The sequence below is a fragment of the Sus scrofa genome, chromosome 3, assembly GCF_054392235.1.
Source record: "Sus scrofa isolate SSC_HxYL_T2T_F1_AM1 chromosome 3, Sscrofa_HxYL_maternal_Yorkshire_Landrace_v2.0, whole genome shotgun sequence".
Taxonomy (NCBI): domain Eukaryota; kingdom Metazoa; phylum Chordata; class Mammalia; order Artiodactyla; family Suidae; genus Sus; species Sus scrofa.
Window position 1 is genome coordinate 77,212,203 of NC_139385.1, and position 25,566 is coordinate 77,237,768.

General features: G+C 38.2%; 1 long non-coding RNA gene across 2 annotated transcripts in view; it reads left to right on the forward strand.

Moving 5' to 3' along the window:
• The window catches only part of LOC146404717 (uncharacterized), a 107,003-nt gene extending 87,855 nt beyond the window's left edge, over positions 1 to 19,148 (forward strand). Inside the window, exons 2-4 of one of the 2 annotated variants that reach the window (XR_014842603.1) lie at positions 2,434 to 2,501; positions 11,834 to 11,925; positions 13,717 to 19,148. This is a non-coding gene — a long non-coding RNA (uncharacterized LOC146404717). The remainder of the gene's footprint in view (positions 1 to 2,433; positions 2,502 to 11,833; positions 11,926 to 13,716) is intronic. The other variant, XR_014842602.1, reaches the window with a different exon arrangement.
• Positions 19,149 to 25,566: the final 6,418 nt, after the last annotated feature.

Consider the following 25,566-nt stretch of genomic DNA (forward strand, 5'->3'; position numbering starts at 1 on the left):
CTTTACAATGTCTCTCATCTTTCTAGTATTTTTCCCTGTCACTCCACTGATTTGAAAGAGAAAAGGGACATTATTACCTTTCCATTAGTATCCTTCCCTATATTTTGTTCCCTTTCATTCAGGATGCAGTCACGTCTGTGGCAAAGGTCAGTTTAGATGTGAAACCAAGCAGGACCTGGGGGGGATCCTGGGCACAAAAGCTTTTCTCTGTCCCCCCATGTCTTGTTTTCAGGAAATAGGCCTCATTCAGCCTCTATGACCTTCCCCAAGTTCCAAAGGGCAGGTTGAAACGGATGTTAAGCAGGGAAGAGAGGGGATGCAGAGAAGAAGGAGGAGGGGTGAGGAAACAATAGTGCAGCCCTGGGGCAGGGTCCTGGTTCCCCCCTCACCAGATACATATAATAATGTCTTTGAGCTCTTCTGCAGAACTAAAGCCTCAAAAAAATGGAAGATGTTAGTTACTTTATGAAGCATTCTTCATACCAGAAATAAGGTCATTGTGCAATATTCTCTAGGATCATAGGAGCATGTCCCTGGACCTCCTGACACCAGCTTTGAAGAATGCCAGCTTCCATCTACTCTGACACTTATCTCTGGCCCTATTTTCCACTCTCAAACTGTAAACTCCCTTCCTATTCTCTCTCAAAGGAGAGACTGTCTTTAGGGCATTAGCCTGCTGTGGCCTTTTTGGCTTGGCAAAGTAATCAAAGCTACTCCTTTCTCCTTCACCCCAAACTGTCTCTTAAGTTTCTATTCAGCACCAGTGGACAGGTTCTGAGTTTTGGCAACAGACCCTAAAAGAGTTTTGATTATTATGTGGAATGCAAAACTGGATAGGGTTTTAGCGACCAATTGGATTCCCCCTTTTACTTTTCTGGAGGGACTTCACAAAGTTGAATGGTTTGCTCTTGGCCACTTGGCTTCCTACTTTCAGAACTGGGAAGTACACTTAGTTCTGATTTCCAGTCTGATAGTCATTCAATTACACTGCCTTTGGTCTCTCAGTGAAATTCAAGTTCACTTCAGCCTTTAAAAAAGTCTTGAAGTTGATCAGTCATAATTTCCTGCCTTCAATTTGAAGCAGCTTATTTCTTCATGTTTAAGAGGAAGCCATTATTTCATCCTGAAGATGGTTCTTTTGTAATAGCAGGCTAACTAACTTTTCTCTTTGAGGGTAGAATGTGCTTGAGAAAGAGGGGTGCTGTGCACTATAAATATAAATGGTTATATTCTACTGAAACAAGCTAGAGCATATCACATCTGATATTTTCCGTGACTTTGCATATAGATAGTATGAATTAGGAAATGCACTTTTTTTGAACTCTACAGCTGTTCATAAAATTGTCACAGAAATTTGCATTTAAAATATACATATAGGGAATTTTCACACATTTATGGAGCTCTCTGGAATCCTTAAGAAGAAGAATTTAATACCTGCTGGCAGATACTTCTCAGTTATATGGTAGGAAAAGAATGAATACCTGATAAATGTGAGCCTTGTTTAATTTGACCCTCATGAGTTTTAATAATGGAGTGGACAGGGCCTTGAATTTGATGGATGGTATTTCTTTTTTAAAAATGGGATAAAATTTTACTTTTTTTCTGACAGTGTAACTGAGCTAATAAAGTAACATTGGATCAATGTAAAAATTTATGATAATCAAAATGTATATAAGTGGGCCAGCAAATTACAAAATGGAATTCTTTAAATAAAGGGATTACTTAAACAAAGGATTTACATTTAAATTAGCTTCTTTGGGCAGGGGACTTTTACACAAGGAAAACTTACTGAAATAAATGCAATATTCTAGTTTAATTCTAATTAGTTAATTTTGGCTAAAAAAATTCTTTTTGTACTAATAAAATGACACATATTCATTGTGTGGAATTTAGAAAGTACAAAAAGAAACCTAAAATGATAACTTAATGCTCTTATAGTTCCACCATCTGGAGATAATTTCCCTTAACATTTTGTATAACTTTTTTGGATAAGGGTTTCAGTGAGAACATAAACTTCCACCACTTCATTGTTAAAGATTATATTTTGTTAAGTCCATAAACCATGGTTAGATGTTTTCCTTCTTTTAGGCATTTAAAAATTTCCCTTTTTTTGATAAACACATATACTTGTTCTTTTGCACACTTTTCTTATTGTTTAGGATTAATTCCTCGAAGTGGATTTTCTAGAGTAAAATGCTTGTACTTCACTAATTCCTCAGATAAACATTTCTGTATCAACCTCTAAAAAGTCTGTATCAAATGTATCAGAGAAACTGTCTTCTTTTACATGACCTAAAATTCTGCCAATGTGATATGAAAAAAAGGAAGCTATGCACTCATAGTGTTTATTTTCTATTTCAATGTACTTACATGTTTGTCAACAGAAGAAAAAAAAACACAATCTACAAGTTAAGAATTTACTTTCTTTGGCAGACTACTTGAGGACTCAAGCCTGGGAGGCAGCTGCCCCTCATGTAGCTCTGAAGGACAGCTCTGAAGAGGTAAGGAAGGAGCCAGGATATACAGGGAGTTTGGGGACAAAAATCAGGTAGCCTGAACATCAAAAGATTACTGTTAATTAAAGAAAATCAGACATCTCAAGGTAAAGAATTTAGTGCTTTCTATTGGAAAATGGGAGTCTGGGCTCAATGAAATCATTCCTTTGATAGGCACCTTCACTATTGATGGCTGGTATCCTGCTTTTCTGCTGCCTGACTTCTTAGGGGTCACAGTTGAGGGTGGCTGCAGTTGATAGGGATGGAGTAGGCACATGTAGTTGTAGAAGTCCCTCTAAGGAACCGTAGATAGAGAGGGAAACCTCAGGAACTTTGGGAGATCACTGCAAGTTAATAATTGCTCAAGAAAGGCATTAGAACAAGGCAGGCTTGCCTGACTAGTGGAGGCCTGAGATTTGCCTCAGGTCATTGGGTGGGGAGGACATGAGGGCTGCATTCAGGTTCAGACAAAGGGCAGGAATTGACTGACTAGACATCTGCTGATTTGAATAACAGACACCTAGGAGGAAGTACTACTCCCAGAAAGGAAGAGGCAGTCTTTTCTTTTCCCCTTGGATGATAAAACTGTAGCCCCCCTAATCCTCAGGATAGAGTCTCCTTGCCTGCCTACTTGCATCTTTCACAGGCATCCTATCTTAAATCTATTTCTTGCCTATCACTTTGTCTCTCACTGAATTCCTTCTCTGTGGAGGCAAGAAGAACCTGAACCTCTGTGAGTTCAGACATCAGGTGAGTGATTCTAATTTCAAACCATGGGTTTAAGTCTCAATCTGGGTTTCAGCTGGGTTCGAGTCCCAGCATGTGGGTTCAAGTCCCAATCTGTGTTGTGGCTAGGTTCAGGCCATTAGCGCTGTCAGCTTCACAGTGGATGCTGATTTGATGAACTCAACATTCATTGTTTACTGATATGGCAGGTGACATTCTTTTTTTTTAAAATTTTTTTCTTTTTGTCTTTTTTTTGCCATTTCTTGGGCCACTACCGTGGCATATGGAGGTTCCCAGGCTAGGTGTCTAATTGGAGCTGTAGCCACCGGCCTACACCAGAGCCACAACAACGCGGGATCCGAGCCGCATCTGCAACCTACACCACAGCTCATGGCAACGCCGGATCGTTAACCCACTGAGCAAGGCCAGGGATGGCAACCTCATGGTTCCTAGTAGGATTCATTAACCACTGCGCTACGACGGGAACTCTGGCAGGTGACATTCTTAACACAAAAGACTTTACACTATTCTTTGTAATTAATATATTGTAAAATCCAGAGTGCATAGAGATTACTCTGACAGTATCCATGCGATGAGAATGCACAAATGTTAATAATTTATTATTTTGGTTATAGTTATACAGTGATACCTGTGTGTATATAAAATAAAATTTTCTGTGTAATGTTGAATTTCCCCTTGTTTCCTCTCAAGTCCTATTTCTCTACTTTCATCATTTCCTCTCCATATGTACATAATTTCAGTCCATGTTTTTAGTTCCAGGTACTTTTTATTTTGTTTTGACTCTTGCACATCAGATTTTAAGTAAGACCAAGTATTTAGACATTGAAGTTTCACTAAGTTTTTCTTTTTCTTTCTTTTTTTTTGCTCTTTAGGGCAGCACCCATGGCACATGGATGTTCCCAGGCTAGGGGTCCAATCAGAGCTGTAGCTGCTGGTCTATACCACAGCTACAGTAACACCAGATCTGAGCCATGTTTGCAACCTACACCACAGCTCACGGCAACGCCAGATCTTTAACCTACTGAGCAAGGCCAGAGATCGAACCCACAAACTCATGGTTCCTAGTCGGATTTGTTTCCGCTGCGTCATGATGTGAACTCCAGGTTTTTCTTTATCTTGTTTGGGTATAATGCTTCTCGGATCCATTATCTTTAGTTTTTACTAAGTTGTAGTTCATCCTTAGGACAATCTTTTAGAGAGGAAGAGATAAGTTAGAAAGTGGACTTTCAGGAGTTCTCATTGTTGCTCAGTGGTTAATGAGCCTGACTAGTACCCATGGAGATGCATGTTTGATCCCTGGCCTTGCTCAGTGGGATAAGGATCCAGCATTGCCATGAGCTGTGATGTAGGTCGCAGACATGGCTTGGATCCTGCATTGCTGTGGCTGTGGCTGTGGCTGTGGTATAGGCTGGCAGCTGTAGTTCTGACTGGACCACTAGCCTGGGAACTTCCATACACAAAAGACACACACACACAAAAGTAAGTGGACTTTCAGCTCAAGTGTGAATGAGAAGGATGACTGGGCAAGATCATGGTTGTTTGTACTGTTTTACCCCAAGCAGCAAACAGGAAATGGAAAGAATACAAATGAGTTTAGAATCTAAACCTATAAATGCTGCACCCTGTTTTTTTCCTTATGTCTCCCAAATCCAGTAAGTTTGACAGCCCTTGGGAATGAAACGTGCTCCAGACAGAAAAAACATAGACCTGAGGGTCCCTTCTTTTTTTTAAGTACTAAAACCCATCAGAATCCAAAACAACTTTACTACTATTTGGGGGCACCTAATATCCATCCTTTAATATTCCTTATCAGGAGAACCCCAGTTTTATTTGAATTGGCAGTGTTCCAAATTAAACAGGAGCACTTCTCAATCACTTCTGATGTTATGAGGTACACAAAAGTGAGAAAAAAAAATGCAGTAGCCACTTAGAAGGGTTTGGGAAAACTCTTTATAAGGTTTGACTCAGCAACTGGATAGTTTTGGGCCCTGGACTTTTGTCAGGCATCTTAAAAGCACGAGAAGGATAGAGATCACGAGCTAAGGATGGCATGTTGGGAAGCTAGAAATATTTCCAGGTTTCTTTCATTTAAGAGAAGATACTCTGTGATGGGGTGGTCAGGGGTGGGGGAAGAGAAGATTGGAGGATGAAGAGGAGGCAGAGGAGAGAGAAAGAAGGGGAGTGAAAGGGGAAGAAAGATCTCTATAATAATGTAGAGAGAAAGAGGCAAATTTTTTTAAGGCAACGTTTTGGGACATTTGTAGCCAGCAATCAAGCACAACTTCTGTGATAGCCATAAAAACATAATAATCCCCAAATGCACAGAATAATCACATCATCCAATTTGAATGTGTGCCTTCGGACTCTCATTTTGCTAGCCTCAATGGAGGCAACATCCCCATGCTTACATTTGTGCTGCAGAGGTGTTTTGCCTGAATCTGTATCCAGGAGCCTCCTGTGAATAGTTCCAGTCCTAGTCCAGCATATAATGGCCTGTAATGCATTATTTTGAGAGACTGCAGGTCTGAACAAATCTTTCTTTAGGCTCATTGTTGGAACAACTGCTTAAATAGTGATAGAATAGTTCTAGCTTCAGAATCACATTCATATATGTTATTAAATATATTGCTTCATTCAATATTTTCTTGCAACAAGTGTTAAGACTGTGAGGTCTGATTCTAATCTGATTTTGTAGGCTGTGAAAACTTTTCAAATTTTTTTCCATTATCTTTTCATTTTGAAAATTTTCCATGATGGTTTGAGATACACACACACACACACACACACACACACACACACAGTTATTTATTTATTTAATTTCTTTTTTAAAATGAAACTTAGTGGTTATTTAATGGTAGGATTTTTTTTTTTTTTCGTCTTTTGTCTTTTTAGGGCCTCTCCTACAGCATATGGAGGTTCCCAGGCTAGGGGTCTAATCAGAGCTGCTGCTGCCGGCGTATGCCAGAGCCACAGCAATGCCAGATCCCAGCCGCTTCTGCGACCTACACCACAGCTCATGGCAATGCCAGATCCTTAACCTACTGAGCGAGGTCAGGGGTCGAACCTGCAACCTCATGGTTCCTAGTCAGATTCATTTCTGCTGTGCCACGACAGGAACTCCTTAATGATAGGAAATATGATGCATCTTTTTAATTGTAAGAAATTTTTTCCATGATTTCTTTCTCTCTTTCCTTGTCTGTCATTCTTTTTCCTCTGTTGAAATTTCTGAGGTTTTTTTTCAATGCCCCTTAACTTTTATTCTCCATGCTTTTTTTTTCCGCATTTCACAGCATTCTAGGAGAATTTCTTGACTCTGTCTTTCAGTTCACTAATTTATTATCAAAAGCGCACATTCAACTATTTAGTCCAACTTATGACTTTATTTCATTATTACTTTAATAATCATATATTTTCATTGCCAAAATCTAATTTGTATTTTCTAAAATAATCTCCTCTTATGTTGTGCTGTCCTTTAATGTACCTCTGAATTTTGTGAACTGGAGTTTTCCCCAAATTCAGGGTTTGAATCCCTTCATGGTCACCAAAACTGTTGGGAAAAAAAAAAAAAAAAGGCACAACTTGAAAGTTGAGAGTTAAGCTTTATTTGGAGTAAAATTAGGAATTAAGGCCAGGAGCCAGCATCTCAGGTAACTCTGAGAAAACTGCTCCAAGGAGGTGAGGGGGAGCTATGATATATAGGAGTTTTTGCAACAATGGGCAGGTAGTAGGAACAGAAGTCTAGGCTCACTGAAATCATTCCTTCGATATGAACCTCAGCTACTGGGGCCAGTATTCTGTGTTTTCACATACTGAGTTTCCTCAGGGTTTGCTCTTAGGAGTGGCTGCCCTCTGATGGCTGCTAGATGGCAGGTATTCTTTGTTTCTTTCCTGAGTTCCCTCAGGGTTCACCAGATCAACCTTGGAGGTGGCTGCACTTGCAAGATGACTGTGACATCCTTTGTTTTGTCCACTTAGCTACACAGCCCAGGTGATGGTATTTCAGATGACTCCACTCCAAAGAGGCAGGGGGAAATCGTATCAGCGTATGTGTTAAAGGTGAAGGGGGAGGTGCATGCAGCCAGGCACACATTTTGCAAAAGTTTGTTGCTGGTCTCATGAAGGTTATCACTATTCATGAGGAGCAGACATCACCGTGAAGGAGTTCAAGTTTTTTCTAGACATGAGAAGATGCAAGAATTGGGCTCATAAAATCTTTTCATAAAAATCTCTCTCTGAAGACCTGTTCTTCCAGGGAATAGAGTGCTTCATTCCTGATTTCTACCCTGAGCTCCTCTCAGGAGGTGCTGTGGGTCAGCAGCTGCAGTGGCTCATGATTTAATCCATGTAGAGGCAGATGGCAAGTGCAAAATTCCAGTTCAGAATTTTTTTTTTTTTTTGAAAAAATTGTACTTGTATTTGGGTCTCCCTTTGCTTGCTCTCTTTACTCAAATGCTATTCTTGTTATTGATTTTCAATCTAAGTGCCATTCTTTCTTGCTGACTTGCTTAAGATATTTGGTATTTCTTGAGTGCATACTTTTCTTACATTTGGGATTCTCAGCCTCTAAAAGTTGCATTATTTTCCTTTCACTGTGTAACAAATTACCACTAAGTAAGTGGCCTAAAACAATACCTATTTGTTACTGGAAAGATGTTACCGGAATCTGGGTTCTTTTTCATAGAGCAGAAGAATGAACTTCATGAACACATAGGCAACAAGCAAGCAAAAGTCTTTATTACAGGAAAGCAAATAGCTCCCAGCACAAACACTGGGAGGGGGAGGAAAAGGGCCCCCTATCTATTGTTCTATGGAGGTTTTTATCTCTTAAAGACAGAAGTACCAGATATTAGTTCTTTTTTCCATTGGCCTTGCCCAATTTACCTATATTGGGCCTTGTCCAATAGCGATTTTAGAGTTGGGCCATGTGCCATGAGCTTCATGGTCCTTTTGCTCTTCTTTCCCCTAGACTTAGAGTCACCACTTTTTACATTCTTTTTCTAACAATCAAATGTATAGGTCAGGGGTTAATTCACACCTTGACATAAATATATTTTCAATAGGTAATCTTCCAACAAGCAAGGCCTGTTTGTTTTGATTAGTTTTTACAAATCTTAAACCATGGACATTAATTAGGGAATATATCAAACCCCATGTTCCTACACTAACTACCTGAATTATTATTCTGCTTCATATTATTCTCTTATAGTCTGCAGGTCAGAAATCCAGGTGGGCTTGGCTATGTTTTCTGCTCAGTGTCTCACAAGGCTGAAATAAAAGTTATCACAACTGGTCTCTTTATCTGCTGGCTTGCGGGAAGGATCTGCCTCGAGCCTCATTCGGTTGTTGCAGAATCAACTTCTTTGTAGCTATAGGTCTGAGGTTTGTTCGTTTCCTCACTAGCTGTCAAGTCCACAGACTAGAGGCTGCTTGCATTCCTTCCCTTGGGCCCTCCTCCATCTTCAGACCAAGAAAGGTGTGTGGATTTTTTCCCACTCTTAGCATCTCTCTCCAGCTTGCCCTTAGCCCTCCACCTAGGGAATGGGCTTTTTTTTTTTTAAGGTCTTCTGAGACTACACTGCATCTCTCTGGATAATCTGGAGTAATCGCCCTATTTTATATTCAACTTTGCTCTGCCATATAATAACAGGAGTTGTATTTCAACATATTCACAGTTTCTGGTGGTAAGCAAATAGAATACTGGAGGAGCTGGAGTTTTAGAATTTCTAGCAACAAGGACACAGCCCTATCACTTCATCTTGAGCACTATTCATTATTTCTACCTGAGCAAGGTAAGGAATGAGAGATGAATCATTTCTCATTTGTATTAATATGATAGCCAGATTTGGAGCTAGATTTCAGATTTCTTTAAGACTCACTCCTGTTTTTCTGACCTCTAAGCATGGAGAATACACTGTTTTTAGCTCTTTCCCAGCAAGTTTTGGACTTTTAGTTTTTCTTCTTTCAGCTTATCTCCTTTAAGGGATTTATCATAATTTTTGGCCCATTGGGGCCCTTATTGCCATCCCCAGAATTCATCTGCAATGTCTCTTTTAGAATATAGCAAATGAGTAGCTTTCTATGATTTTTTATTTAACTGTTTAAAGTATTCTATAGAGTTAACTCTCCTCAGGAATTGTCCTGCTTCTCAGTTTTCCTTTCATCTTCCTGCTTGTCTTAATCTCCCACCCAGTCTCCTCTTTTAAATTCTAAATTTTGAGTCATCTCGGTCTCCAATCTGGATTGTATTCTAGTATTATCTTCATTTCCTCCTTAGTGATTAGTTTCCCCATTTTAAATATCAAATATACTCTGATATCGTATACATTTTTATCTCTATTCCACCCCTCTCCCTTTTGTTTAAACTATAGACTTCACAAAATTAATATGTTCAAAAGTAAATCCTTGATTCTTCAACTCTAGTATGTTTCTTTCCCTGTTCCCATCTCCCTAGTGGCATCACCAACTACACCACTTCTCAAGAAGATGTGATACGTCTCTCCCCCCGTTCTGTTAATTTCACATTGAATTATCAGCTATGCCCATTCACATCCCCTACCTAGACTATTGAAACAGGCTCAACCTTGCTTGACTCTTTCTTCACTTTTGTCCATTCTCCATGCAATATCCAGCATGATACTAAAACATACAGTGTGTAAACACAGCCATCTGTTCAACCTTTTAATGACTTCCTTGTTGTGCTAGAATTAGAATTGCATTTACAATCAGTTTCTAGTTTAGCTCTCCAATCTCACTTCTCCACTCTCTACTACATTCTAGCCACATGGCATTTTATAGCTTTTGTTATTTTTTTTTTTTTTCCCCTGTTCCTGGAAGGATTGGTCCTTGGCTTTTTGCCTATGCGATTCATAATCACTCTGCGGGTCCCACTTAAATTTTATTCCCCTAGCGAAGCCTTTGTCGTCTGCCTGTCTCCTGCTTTCTTCTATCCTGTCCCTACTCTTCTTATTTACCCCACTTTTAAACTTTTTATTAATTGCTTAATCAGTATATGTCTTGACCACAAACTCTAAACTCCATGTTGAAGGGGCCATTATTGCCTTGCTCATCACTGTATCTCTAATGCCTAACACACTACCTGTATAGAGTGTGTTTTCAGGAGATAGCTTTTGAGTGAATATTTAGATGATCTTATGACTGAACAGTGAATGATGAAAGTAACTTTTATAATTGTATTATTGTCATTTCATATTGGCATTTCCATCAGTTTTTTCTTTTCTTTATCTAAAAATATGCAGTCCTATGCATTGATTTCCTGCTGTTTCTTTTGTTAATATGTTGATGATCTTCACTTTCTCAAAAATGCATTTTGTTTGAACTCAGCTGTATTTAATTTATGCTCTTACCTTTGTTCTCATTTAATATTTCTCTGCCAATCTTTGCTTCTCACTTTTTTATTAGTTGAATAGGTAGCATATCATTTAATTCCATATTTTAATCCAATTTGAGTCATTGACAACAGGAAAGGAGTTTTGCATTTGTTGTCATTCATGCTATGCTTGGCCCCTTGCAGCCTCTTGTTTTCCAACTTTGCTTTCCCCACCCCCAAGCATTTGGAAGGTTAGGGCTCTAGTCAGTGCCAAAGAAAACTTCTGGATTTCTTCTTCATTTCTGAGTCCAATCTTGGCTACTTGTCTAGGGATGAGAAATAATGATAGTTCTGGTGTAGTAGGGAAAAGTGACTAGAGCTTTCCACAAAGGAAATGTCAGTGCAGACCAGTGCATAAGAGCAGAGACCCTGTCTCCTTTTGGTTCTCCATGTGCATCTAGTACCTAAATTATTCTCCAGTACAGATTGGGCCCCAAGAAGTCACTGTGGACTAAAGGAACCGATAGGATTGGTCCATTTGTCTTTTCCTCTTTCTGGAACTGTGGCTGGCCTAGAGCATCTTGTCTCTAAGCGCTAGTGGCCCATGTCCTCATTCTTGTCCCTGATTATGATGATTTTTCCCTGGAAAGTGTGACATGGGAGACAAATACATGTGGAAAAAGAAGCACTTCAGAGTTCTTGCTGTGGTGCGGTGGGATAAGAATCTGACTGCAGCAGCTTGGGTCACTGCGGAGGTGCAGGTTTGATCCCTGGCCCAGAGCAGTAGGTTCGGTATTGACACAGCTGTGCAGCTTTGACGTAGATCGCAGCTATGGCTGGGATTGAGTCCCTGGCCAGGGAACTTCCATATGCCACCAGTGAGTATGGCCTTAAAAAAGAAACAAATTAATATTATATTACTAGGTAGAATTTTAACCCCAAACACTAATGGCTATATTGCTTGCAATTAGATGAATCTCCCTGCCCCCTCTCTCTCTTTTCCCAACCCTGGAAAGTTTACTAAATCCTAGTTCAGGCTTTCTCACTTTGATGAGAGATGACATTGAAGAAATGCAAATCCATGAAGTAAGATAAAATTCCTAAAGTTCTTGGTTCCTTTCATTATAATTTGATGTCACCCTGAGCTGGCCCTACGTTTTAATAAGAATATGGATACCTGACTTTAAATTGTGTGATTATTTTTTTTAGTTTTTATTTTTAATTTCCATCTCTCTATATTTTTCATCACCTTCTCATTTCCTAGGCAATGTCTGCTGGATCAGCAAGATGAGAAATGGAGAGAAGAAAAGGAGAGGGAGCAGATACTATTCTTCAAGCTGCCACCTCTTCTTGGAGGTAAGCTGAGTGTATTCTATGCTGACATTAACTTGATGCGCCCCTTATCTATCTGCCTAAAATGATTGATTCACAGCCTCATGAGCCAGACCAGGCCTGGTGATGAGGCTCACACTGCCGGAAGGTTTGAATTAAAACTCAACACAATAGCAACAACAGTAGGCAACTTAAACCACTAGTGCTCTTTTTGCAAACTTTTTTTTTTGATTAAGTTTTTTTTTGATTCAGCTCATTAGATGAAACAGACTTATAACATAGTTTGTATGAATGCACAAGTCATCCATAGCAAGAGATAAGAACACTGGATGAACAAGCATACACTGAGAAAAATATATTATAAAGGACTTTAGCAATAACTGCCATATATCCCCCATTCCTTTACTGCATTTGCTGGAAGTCAACAAGGGCATTTAGGTCTTTGTCTTCCTGCCACATGTTAGATCAGAACATCCTAATGCAAAGGAAAAGAAAAAGAAAAGAAAAAACAATCAACAAAGAAAATTCCTAATCTCTCCTCTCCCATAGAAGGAAGAAGAAAAGATTCAGTCCCAGAAAAACTTCCTAGTGGTGTCATAAAGTGGAAATACACCTCCTTAAGAAACATATTCAGGAGTTCCCATCATGGCTCAGTGGTTAACAAATCTGACTAGGAACCATGAGGTTGTGGGTTTGATCTCTGGCCTTGCTCGGTGGGTTAAGGATCAGGAGTTGCCACAAGCTGTGGTCTAGTTCACAGATGCAGCTCGGATCCTGCTTTGCTGTGGCTGTGATGTAGGCTGGTAGCTATAGCTCCAATTAGACCACTAGCCTGGGAACCTCCATATGCCTTGGGTGTGGCCCTAGAAAAGATAAAAAGAAAAAAAGAAAATGCCGTCTCAGTTTGAACATCTATCTCCCTCAATCTTCCATTTGTCTTTCTATGAAGCAGTAGTGCCTTTGTTTAAGTCTGTTTAGCAAATTCATACACAATTTACTTCAGAAAAAGATGGAGCTAAAAGAATGCAAATTATTGAAAAAGTACAATGTAATATATAGTTATGTATAATATAACCTGTTATGATGTAAAATATATTTGACTAAACACACAAAATATATTTAACATCTTTAGTTTTCCATCTAAATTACCTACTGGTGACCCAGAAATAATGAGACAGGGAGTTCCCATCGTGGTGCAGTGGAAACAAATCCAACCAGTATCCATGAGGATGTGGGTTTGATCCCTGGCCTCACTCAGTGGGTTAAGGATCTGGCATTGCTGTGAGCTGTGGTGTAGTTCTCAGAAGCTGCTTGGATCCTGCTTTGGTGTGGCTGTGGTGTACTCTGGCAGCTGCAGCTCCTATTCGACCCCAGCCTGGGAAACTCCATGTACCACAGGTGTGTCCCTAAAAAAACAAAACAAAACAAAACAAAACAAAACAAAAACAAAAAAGAAAGAAAGAATGACACACATGTATGAAGGGAGTTTAGGATTATTTATTTGAAGGACAGATAGGTCTGGAGTAATCTATTGTACAGAGACGTTGACTGCGCACCACAGAGAAAGCCAGACTCCAGACATGGAAAGGTGCCTTTCTGAGGTTAGTGTGCAGATAACTCACCCAAAGAGATTTATCGAAAAAGTAATGAGCAACGATCAATGCATTACCGGTTAATTTATAAATCAGTCCCTATAGACTCTGAGAGCACAAGAGGCCCGGCTTCATTCATAAGATCATAATGCTCTCAGTTACTGGAAAGAGATTTAAAGCCATTCTTCATTCTTTTCTTTCTTTCTTTTTTTTTATCATGTAGAGAAAAGATTTAGATGTTCAATCGAGATGAGAGGAAAAGCACTTCGGGAAAATTCAGTGACGTTCCGACAGTTTGATGACGTGTTTTCTGCCGCTGAAGCAGTAGGATTAATGCTGCCTGGCACCAGTGGCAGAATTTAATCACTCAGCAGCACAGGAGTGCCTCGGTGGTTTATCACTCACATTTTTGCTTTACAGGAAAAGGGCTTTTCTTCATTACAACTGTGTAGTTAGTAGTCCGTCGACACGTTCTTCATATTAACTTTCATTATATGCTTTTAGGTAGAGCTATTTTACGTTTATCTCTGCCGCTGTTATATGACTGTGACAAGGTGACTGGTGATAAAAAGGAATAATTTGAAACCGTGTTAATATTTTGATTCCCTTTTGAGGGTCACTGGCAATGACACATCCTTTCGCCCTGAAGAGAAACGATGTTCCTGCTCCCTGTAGGAACTAATCTGAGAACATGGAGGAGATGTGCTTTGGGAGGTCCGTTTCTCTCTGTCACCTTGGAGGTGGATTGAGGCCAAGGTTGCAGAGGCCTCAAGAGATGCAGTGTGCGGCGTGAGCTTTCCCTAGCCTCTCAATGGAGGTTTAGAATGGTCCATGGCATAAGCTTTTCCCCCAATATTACAGTTTTGCCTGCAACAGTGCAGAGCTGTGCATGGGTTGTTGAGTACAACCTTCATTAATAGCCATGGTCTTAGAGTCCTTTAGTGGCCTAAGAGCAACAAAGAATAATATTGGGCTCCTCCAGAGCAGAGTTCCTGCTCTGAGACCTGAAAGGGCATGAGCAACAGTCAACCATGGCTTTGGTTGAGTCCCCAAGAAGTATGATCCCGTGGGGGTACTTTGCAGGGGAGACCACGATGTGGTGGCCACATAAAAATGTCAGAGTCTTTTTCAGAGAAGGTGTAGTTGTGTTTATTGATTTATTGAAACACATTTAAAACTTTAGCATCTTAGGACTAACATTCATTGACAATTGTGTAGTTACTGAGCACAGAATTTGGAATTCGAAAGTGAATAATGTACAACCTTTATCTTTTGGCTTATTGTGTCCAGGGGAGATGAACACATAAACAGATCATTTCCATTGGAATAAATTCTATGATAGATCTAATGAAAATAAAAGCCAGTAATTAGACAATTCCTATAAGCATTATTTTTCTCATCTTTAGAGTAGAGCTCAGAATTGCTCCAAACTATCACTATGATGATAAAATGAAGCAGTAAGTGTACAGTGCTTGAAACCTGAATTTTCTCATCTGTAAGATAATGGTTTTCTCATCTGTAAAATAATCTCACTTCTGGAGTGAAGATTGAGTGGGGCAATGTGCATAAAGCATTTAGCACATAGCTTAGCACATGTCAAGCACTCAAAAATTGTTAGCTATTGATCCTGATACTGCCATCGTTATTTTCATGGTGCGAACACAGGGCAGCTAATTCAGTGTGTGGCACATTTGTGGGGTGGCTGAAAGGCTGTCAGTGCAGTCCTCCCAGAAAATATGATACCCGAGGTGAGGCAGGAAGAACAGAAAATTGTCTGACAAGGAAATAACTTGGGGGGAAAGGGCATTCCAGTCTTCCATACAACATCTGTGTGTAGGATTTTCACAATTTCTTATCTCCTGATTGTTGAGCTTATGAGTGAGTCACTAGGGGAGGCCTTTAGACCTTCTCACACCTTTGCTGCTGTGAATGCTGTGTCTAAGTCTGTGCACATAAAATACCTAAAGTTAGAAAACTAGAATTCTTAAAAAATATTTTTAGTTGGAATCTATTAAAAGCAAAAAGAAAAAGAGGGTAAGAATTTGCTGTAGTTAGGGATTTGGATTTTTATATAAAGTACAGAAACGCACTCAAGTTTGTTCCGATAAAGAGGTATATGTCATGAGGAGGTATATGCATCAAAAATAAAGACTCCAAGAAGGACTCGTGGTAAATTCATACCTGAACACAAGCCTTGCTTTTTTAAAGCAGTTGGTTCATCGAGTTTCCCCAGAGCTGGACTGGAGATTGTGTAGGTTTTAATAAAAATCATAAAAAAAAAATCGTATAGGTTTTCACATTCCAATTCTACCTGTCACATATTTCTTACAATTGTTCCAAGATTCTGCTATGCTATGTCTTGATATATTGGTGATGTTTTCTATTTTCTTATTATTCATGTACTTTAGCTGGTGTTTTTGTGATATATTGGGAGAGGATGAATTTAAGGCTGTTAGACTTTTGCCAGATTTAAAAATACTTTCTTGCGGCTTTTTAAACCTTCAGTGAGTGCTCATTTTATTGGCTACGCTATATGTGAGTTTATTGATGATTAGCAGTGCAATTCCAGTGTAGCTGTGGCAGAGGCCACCCTAATCAATTCCATCTATTTTGGTAGAGGGGGAGGAGAGGCCGGCTTTCCTTTTTCAATAACTCAACCATGGAAGGGAGCATGACAAGAATCTTCCTTCTTACTTAAAAGTAGTGCAAAGTCTGATCTAGACTTTATCATTATTAATTGCTATGAGAAAAACAAAACAACATTAATGCTGAATTGTATGCTATAATTCAGAAGATTCACAGCTGTGTCCATATGCCCATAGTGGGGCCTGCGTCCATTTATCCCAGAACCTGCCAAAGGCCCTCAGCTGGGCAATGCTGGCATGTAAGTGAGAAAGGTGCATTGGTTTGTGTCATTAGTGATATGTTTCTTTGAGAAACTGGGGAGATGATGCTCTCTCTGTTCTCAGAGGGAGTGGTCTTAGGAGGGATGATCCGAGGCCTCTTTTCGTTAATACGTCCATTTCATACAGGAAAAGTTCATGGTAAAAGTTTTTTTTTTTTTCCAGAAAATGAGATTGCCCTTTTCTCCCCTAGGTTTAGGAGCTGTAACTATTTGACAAGTTATGGCTCAAAACCAGAAAGTCATTTCCCATAATTATGTGTGATTACCGCAAATATTTTGTCCCCACTTGAGCAAATATTAGGACCTTAATAGATATTTATTATATAAATGAATCACAACAAAGTGTGGGCCCAATCATACTAAATTAATTCTTCTTACCTTTTTTTTAAAAAATTTTTTCTATTCTATGTAGTGTCTTAAGGTAAATAGGAGCTCCCGTAATTTTTTGGATAAAAAGATAGATTAAAATGGACTCCATCGAGCTATGGGACCAGGATTGTGGCTCTCTGAGAGTAAGTTGCTAAGAATGTTTTAAAGAAAATTTCCTTGCCTGTTTAATTCTTTCATGATGGCTCCTTTTCCTTCATTTCCTTCATTCACAAGTGTCTGATAGACACATTTACTCTGCTTTTTGTTCCCATATTTACTCATCCAAAAGTTACTGAAGATTTTCCTGAACTAGAGGGAAGATCACAAAGTACTTGTAAGCTACCCCAGGAAAAGGGACCCTAAACAGTAATTTGTGTATTCCATGGATCTACCATAGCATTTTCCTGAATGGGTCATGGGCCAAAGAATAAACCTCATTCCGTTTCTTTCCACTTTTTCAGAATCCAGGGATTGTTAGGGTGATGCCAGTTAGGGAAATATGAGAATACTTGCAATTTTGCTTTTGATCTATCAAAGTAATAGATCTATACATCCCAGATTTACTTTTTTTTTTTTTTTTTGTCTTCCCTCTTTGACCAGGCAATTTCCCTGTTCTATAGGCTGTGATATAGGTTTTTCTCAGGAGAAAATGTGGGGGAGTTTTATTATATTTGATGAAACTAAGTGAAATAAATACATATAGATAAGATATTTTAATGGTTTTTGTTAACATTATCTTTCAGATCACAATACATCTGTTTTGTGATAAATGTGATTAATATCTGTCTTGCTTCTAACAGGTGTTAATCATTTATTGTGGAACATAATATTCCTCTTTATGACATGCTGAGAGAGGTTGAGGCTGGAGTTCCTGCTTTGAGGTTTTGGCTTCTCTGTCTATCTGTTAAGGTTCTCTGCTGAACTGCAATGATGGGGAAGTCACATTGTCTCTGTGCTTATGCAGAGAGTCACTTCCCACCCAAATTCAAGGTAGAAACTATATACAGTGATGCTTCATATGGAACTTAAACATGTCTCTTGGCTTGTGGCTACATCTTAACCATTTAATGTCCAATAGCTGAGCTTTTCCCACTTGCTTTTCCCACTTGCTATGATATTCCATAGGCATTGTCATTCTAGCTGCCACCCAGCACTGATGAGTTTTCTCAACAGTAGTTCTTTTTTTTTTTTTGGTATTGGAGGTATTTAAGTGGCCATGTGATAGATTATAAACTCTAACCTTGGATGCTTTAATTAGAAAGCACAGCACAGCAAAACATAACACAACCTGTAAATGTCAAGCCAATATCTAATGGTATTGATAAAAAAATAAATTTTAACATACAGTTTTATAGAATGTCTTACACATACAGACAAAGAGCAGAGGTCCCTTTCTACTTTGCTATAGTTAAGAAGACTTTAGACTCAAAGAAGGGGAAACAAATAAAATATTTAACATTTGGAATACAAACTATATGTCAAGCAAAATGCAAGGCATAGGCACATATATGAACCCATGTCCTATGGGTTAGATATTAGAGTTCTAAAAGATAGCTATATTTCTGTCCTAGAGATAAGAAAGGAGGCAAGTAGACAATATATCCAAGGTATGATGTGGATTGAAAATTTTGTGTTTCATGTTTTATACAAGAAAGAGTCAACTGTTGACCACCCAGGAGCTCTAAATTTCTTATTCTATAACTAGCAAAAAATTTCTTCTGTTTTACATTTCGTGTAAATGGAACAATTGTTTCATTAACAAAGTCACTGTAATATCTCCAGGGACAAATTCCCTTTTGCTTTTCTTGGAGGAGAGCTTAGTAGTTTTCCCACTGGACTTGAGTCCTGTTACGTTGAGCAGGTTGGAATAAAATGAAACCAGATCAGAATTTTGGGACACAACATAGATATGTTCGTACAAATGATAACGGATAACTCATTCATGGACTTCATGTTCAGGGCTTCCAATGAAGCTGCTCCACAAATTCTTAGATTTTGTCATTATCAACATCTCTTGTCTCCCCTAAAAATTTCCCCATTCCTTCTTTTTGGATATCATGACTTCAGAAACATTCAGAAGTTCTCCAGAATTGCAAAAGACAAAAGTAAGCAAAGATAACAACAAACCAAATTAAGTTTTTAGGCATATCCATTAGTGTTTAGACTTCTATAGCAGGTATAATCCTAAAAATACCCTCGAAACATAAATAATAGATTAGTGGTTGCCAAGGGGGAGGGTGGTAAGGGAAGGATAGATTGGGAGTTAGAGATTAGCACTTGCAAACTATTATATATAGAAAGGATAAACAACAAGGATAGCACAAGGAACTATATTCAATATCTTCTAATAAGCCATAATGGGAAATAATCTGAAAAAGAAAGAATTTGAAAAATTTTATACATATATAAAACTGAATCACTTTACTATACATCAGAAACTAACACAGCATTATAAATCAACTATACTTCAAAAAATAAATTTAAAAAATGATTGATATTTCCACTTAAAAAATAAAAATGCCCTCACAGATTTTAAGCCTCCAGATCCACAGAGACTATGAATGTGGTATTATGATTGTTATGCTGTATGTCATGGTTGTCCTTTAAAAAGAGAGATTATCTAGATTTGTCTTACCTATTCATATAAGCTTGTAAAAGCAGAGAAGTTTTCTCTGAATAGTGGTGTGAAAGAAAGGCAGAAGACATCAAAGAAATTTGAAGCATTAGTAGGATTCAGTGTACTGCTGATGGCCTGAGATGAGTGGAGCCACATGAGAAGGTACACAGGTGGCCTCTGGAAGCTGAGAGTAGCTGAGGGCTATTCTAGCAAGGAACTGGGAACCTTACACCTACAATCATAAAGAGCTGGATTCTGCCAACAACTTAAATGTACTTGGAAGCAGATTCTTCTTGATGTCTCCAAGTAAAAGCCCAGCCAACCAACCTCTAATTTCCAACTTGTCATGTATTCAGAGAACCCATTTGAGCCTGCTAGATATGCAACCAACAGAACTGTGAGCTAATACATGGGAGTTTTTTTTTAAGCTACTAAGTCTGTGCTAATATGTTAAGCAGCAATACGAAACAAATATAGATTCTTTTCTTCCAACTCTTTGAAGTGCTGAACCAGTTTTATCCTTCAAGTCCTTGACCATGCAACTAAAGAGACACCTTCAGTTGTATGATATTTTATCACCTTGATCATTTTTAGTATAGTACTTATCAAAAATTGTCAATATATAACAATATTATTTAACAGCTTGTTTGCTGGCACTTCCGTGAATAATCTGTGTGGGTAAAATTTGTTTTTCTTGCTATATCCCTAGAATGCAGTAACACTAGTCTTTTTTTTATTTTATTTTATTTTTTGTCTTTTGTCCTTTTAGGGCCACACCCACGGCATATGGAGGTTCCCAGGCTAGGGGTCTAATCTGAGCTGTTGCAACCGGCCCGTGCCAGAGCCACAGCAACACCAGATCCCAGTCGCGTCTGTGACCTACACCACAGCTCACAGCAATGCCAGATCCTTAACCTTACTGAGTGAGGCCAGGGATCAAACCCTCAACTTCATGGTTCTTAGTTGAATTCGTTTCCACTGCGCCACGACGGGAACTCCATAATTTTTTTTTTTTCCGGTAACGCTAATCTTTATTTGCTAAACTGAATGAATAAATATTGCTTGCAGTAACTTGACATCTATCACAAATCAACTGCCTTGAATAACTTAAAGTAGACCAGAATAAAGATTTCACTATGACACATTGTGTTTAAATAGCCATATAGATATTTTAAATGTTTTGGTAGTTAATTAAATTTCCAAAACCAATTATCATCTCCTGTGTCTTTTCATTTGTAGGATTTTACTCTTCTTTTGGTTACCATTTAATGCTTTTTTTTCATAACCAAGTTAGCTACAATTTAATGTTCGCTTTTATTTATGTATAAACACTGCTTTTTGTTTTTTTCCTGTTGCCACTCCACTCCATTAGGCACATAATAAATATATAAAATACCTATTATGATGTATGAAAAATGGAGAAACGTACAAAGAGGTGCTTATCTCAGAAATGGAACATTGAGCTGCATATAGGGTGTTCAGGGAGAAGACATACTTGGGTAATTGACTTTGAAACATGTAAAATTATACAAATTTGTGTTTGAGACAAGGTAAAAAAATTCTAAACCAAGTAATGATAGGCCATGCTTTTCAGACTGACTACATAAAGGCTACAGGGAGGGAAAAATAGAAATTCAGTTAGTGGTGGGATTAATTAGGCATGTGCTGAATGCTGAGTGTCAGAGTAATGTCTAAGCCTCAAAATCAGAAATATAATGAGATATGTAATAATGACAACCAATAAAAATGAAGGGAGAGTGTTCATGAAGAGTCCAAGGACTGGGAGTTGTAAGTGAATATTTGAATTCACTTTCCATTTGATACCTGCCCTGCGTATCAGTGAGATTGCCTGCTGCATGAACAATATGTCATTGGCCAAGGAATGATCTAAACAAGCACCCAGATCAGTCTGTTAAATGTGGCACCAAGGATATCACTTTGGACGTCTTCCCTGGAACGTGTAGTAATATCAAAAAAATAACTGCCAGCCCTGGTAGATAAGCCTTTATATGGAATTATAATATGCCTTTATATGGAATTATTCATCAGTTGCACAAAATGTCTTGCTTTTCTTATCTCCATATTTTTTCACTGGTTGTTCATACTACCTGGAATATTGTTTTACTGATTGTAGAATTATATAAGACAGCTGGTTTGGCATTAGAAGGGTCTAGTTCTAAGTCTCATTTAACCATGCACTAACTGTATGACCATAAAACAATTATTTAAACTTTCTGAGCATGTGTTTCCTCATCTCCAAAAGGGGAAAAATGATAATGGTTACTGCATTATTTTCTAGGGCTGTCATAATGAAGTGCTGCAAACTGGGTGGCTTAAACAATAGGAACACATTGTCTTCTGGTTCTGGAAGCGAGAAGTCTGAAATCAAGATGTCATCAGGGTTACTTTCTTGCAGGAGAAATCTATCTTAGCTCCTCGTGGTTTTCCAGCAATCTTTGGCATTTTTTGGCTTATGGCAGTATTACTACAATCTTCATTAGGCCTTCCCCCTGTTTCTCTGTCTCTGTATCTAAATTTCTCCTTTTTATAAGAAGATAGTCATATTGAATTAGAGGTCCATCCCACTCCAATATGATCTCATTTTAACTAATCTTAGCTCTTTTTTTAAAAAAAATTATTAAAGTATAGTTGATTTAACAGCTGTGTTAATTTCTGCTGACTAGCAAAGTGACTCAGGTATCTATATGACTCAGATATATACATACATGTATATTCTTTTTCATGTTCTTTTCCATCATGGTTTATCAAAGGATATTGAATATAGTCCCTATGCTCTACAGTAGGGCCTTGTTGTTTATCCATCCTATTTATACTAGTTTGCATCATCTAATTCCAAACTTCTAATCCTTCTCTCCTCAACCTTAATTCTTAACTAATTGTATCTGCAGTGACTTTACTTCTTAATAAGTTCATTTTCTGACATACTAAGAGTCAGGACTTCAACATATGAATTTGCAGGAGACAAAATACAACCTGTAAAACCTAATTCACAGGACTATTGTGAAGAATCAATATTGTGTTTGACACATGATAAATGATGAATATATTACCTGATGCAATGTATTGTAAGTATTCTTCCCAACTTATTTGCCCTGCTCTCTCTCTCATACACACACAGAGGAGGTTACTCTTTTACTTTTTAAGTAGCCAAATATTTCCATTTTTTCTTTTTTGTGTCTCTAATTTGGCATCATGCTGTATTTATCTACAAAAAGAGGGTAACATATACCTCTTTCACCAGCTTTATTTTATTTTATATAGTAAAAAATCCCATAACAAGGAAACCATTGACAGGTTATGCTTTATGAGTAAAATAATTCTGTTTGTCTTTTGTACAACGTTTTTGCCGTCTCACCCTCAAAATAAAATAAAATAAAAGTTTGAAAGCTAAGCTTCCCATCCTGAAAACAAACTGGATTTATAAAATGGGTTATTTTTAGACAACAGCCTTGGTCAATAATATAATGCTCTTCTGCACAAAGAAGGCAAACCCTCACATCAAAAGGTCCCCAAACTTTCCACTTTGCAAAGACTTGTTCATAATACTCTCACAAGAAATTGCTTTTGGTAGAGAATTCACTATAGGCTGTCAAAACAAATGTAAAACTTTCTGGCTTGAAAGTCATTGTTAATACACATCTTGTTGCTACAGTGACAGCTGGAGCAGGCAGAGTTGTCCATTAGAAAAGGATCAACACTAGATGGATTTTAATAAAAAGCCCTTAAGAGAATCATGAGGTCTCAAAGTACTGCATAGATACCTAAAATTAAAATAAAAACAAAAATGGACCTAAATGATAAACACTTCAGGATGTAGCAAATGTATAATTTAATGCCTTTTGTTTCTTGACTATTGACATGGCTTTCATGTAAATGCATATGAACTGTGCCAAAATTAAACAGTTGAAATATTTTATTCCTGGAGCACATCATAGGTTCTAGTAGCCACCTTCCAAGACATGAGACAGCAGATTGTCATGAGAACGAAGTGATACATTCCATGTAAAATCTTAGCACAGTGCCCAGTTCTGAGACTTGTCTTATTCATCATTGCCATCATCATTATATTAGAAATCATTCTTTATAAAACATCTAAATTTATCCTTGCGCTTTTTTTCATGTTATCTAGAATACTACAAATAAAAGAGAAATCTCTAAAAGGACATTTCATTGTTTTCAGAAATTGAAATTATTTGCTGTTCTTCTTTCTCTCATCACCTGGTATCTTAGAATAAATCATCTCTTTTGTTTGTGTGGCCCCTCAAAGCATACAAAATTCTTGGATGCATTGTGGGATAATATGCATTTCATAAATGAAGTACCTGTGAATCCACAATACTTCTCAAAAACATTGACAATAGGAGAGGAATGATTTAAAAATGTAAATACTTCAGAGCCTAGTGGAACAAATGGAGAAATTGCTGAAAACATAACCCATGCAGCAGCATAGGAGCAATGGTCAGATTAACAGCATTGCTTTCTGACAGAGCCTTTTATTTCAAAAGGTCTCAAAGTAGCCACCATTAATTAGGAGCTAAGGGAATATGCAGAATGTAGAGTCCAGAAAGTTACAGATGTGTTCTTAGCTATATAAACAACATTTAGTCAAGCCTTGGGCTGTATTTACTTGAAGTACTTACCGGAAGCAAGTACACTGAGGCTCTACAAAGATTTGAAAATAATATTTTTAAAGCACCTCCAAGTCAGGCATAAGTTATAAAACAGCCTGTCACTGTCAAATTACCACAACAATATCCTATGTCCAAACCTCCACCAAGAAGAATGAAGCTGCTAAAGCAACTTGGACCCCAGGAACAACAATTTGTTAATGCTCACCTTGTTGTGACCATGAGCGAGATTGCAGAGATATACCTCTCAGATGGAAGGGCCAGAGGCTATGGAGGGAAATGGAAGGTAGAACAAGGGGTCACCAGAGGAATTCATCATAGAACATACTCCATTGCTAGGAAAAGGAGTTCTCACTATTTCTTCCAAACAGGATAGGTTAATTGTTCTGGTCCAGCAGTGATTGTATGGCTCCCCCCCCTTTTTTTTTTCTCTTTTCAAATGGAAGTTTTTCTTGCATCTACTTATTTTCTTCTTATATTGTATCCATCTTATCTGAGGTGTTCTAGGGTGGGGTAGCAGATAAATATATTTCCTTTACAATTGACCAGCCTGCAGAAGCTGCATGGGGACCTGATAAAGAGAGCTGCACATTACCTGGACTTTGAGCCGAATACACCCACCAGGTGCAGAAACTTGTTACCTTTTGGCAAGGAAATAAGTACATGAATAAATGGAAGAGGGACATGTAAAGATGTGGGTCATTAAATAGGGGCTGTCACAGAGACTGTATGATTTATCAAATAACCCATTTCACCTTCATCTATAACAGAATTCTCACTTTACTCTGGACTGGTTATCTTCATTGCAAGTCTACATTTTCTGGACTCACAGTTTAAAATGGATAAAGAAATGTAAATAGAAGTTGCTGAGTAGGGCTTCTAGTGATTCCTTTAAGACGGCTAGACATAAGGACTGCCATTTTACCTTTTTCACCCTTTATTTCCAACCTGGAATGCAAGCGTTGTGGCTGGAGTCCTGCAGCCCTCCTGTGACTTTGAAATTAGAAGCAACGCACCAAGGGTAGGTTAGCAGAAAGAGAGAAGGTTCAGGATCCTGACCAAGATGGTCTTAATGTTCCCTTCAGATTAACTCAACTTTAGACGTTTCTTCATGACTGTTAGCCCTTGATCACCCTTTTCTTACCACATTTATTTTAGAACATTTGTAATGGCAAATCCTATCTCTGCTCCTTTGAATATATATGAATCTTTTTAAAAGCTTCTGTGAAATTTTAAGACCTAGGAGAGGTCTTTTCAAGGACCTGGGAATCATCTCCTTGAAATATAAATATCGAAGCAAGATGGACCCCTATCTGCCAGTCTCTGTGGAAAGAAAAGAGCATAACTTCAGTGGGTGTTTTGTTCCAAGTTTAAAACTATCTCTTGCCAGAAAGAGAAGATAAAGTTTGCTTTTCCTATGAGTAAAACTAATTAACAAACACTGATGGCCTGTGATCCCCCACCTCAGCTCTTAAAATCTCCCCTGCCCCTTGTTTCCACAGAACTCATTATCCAGACAGGTCTGTACTCTTT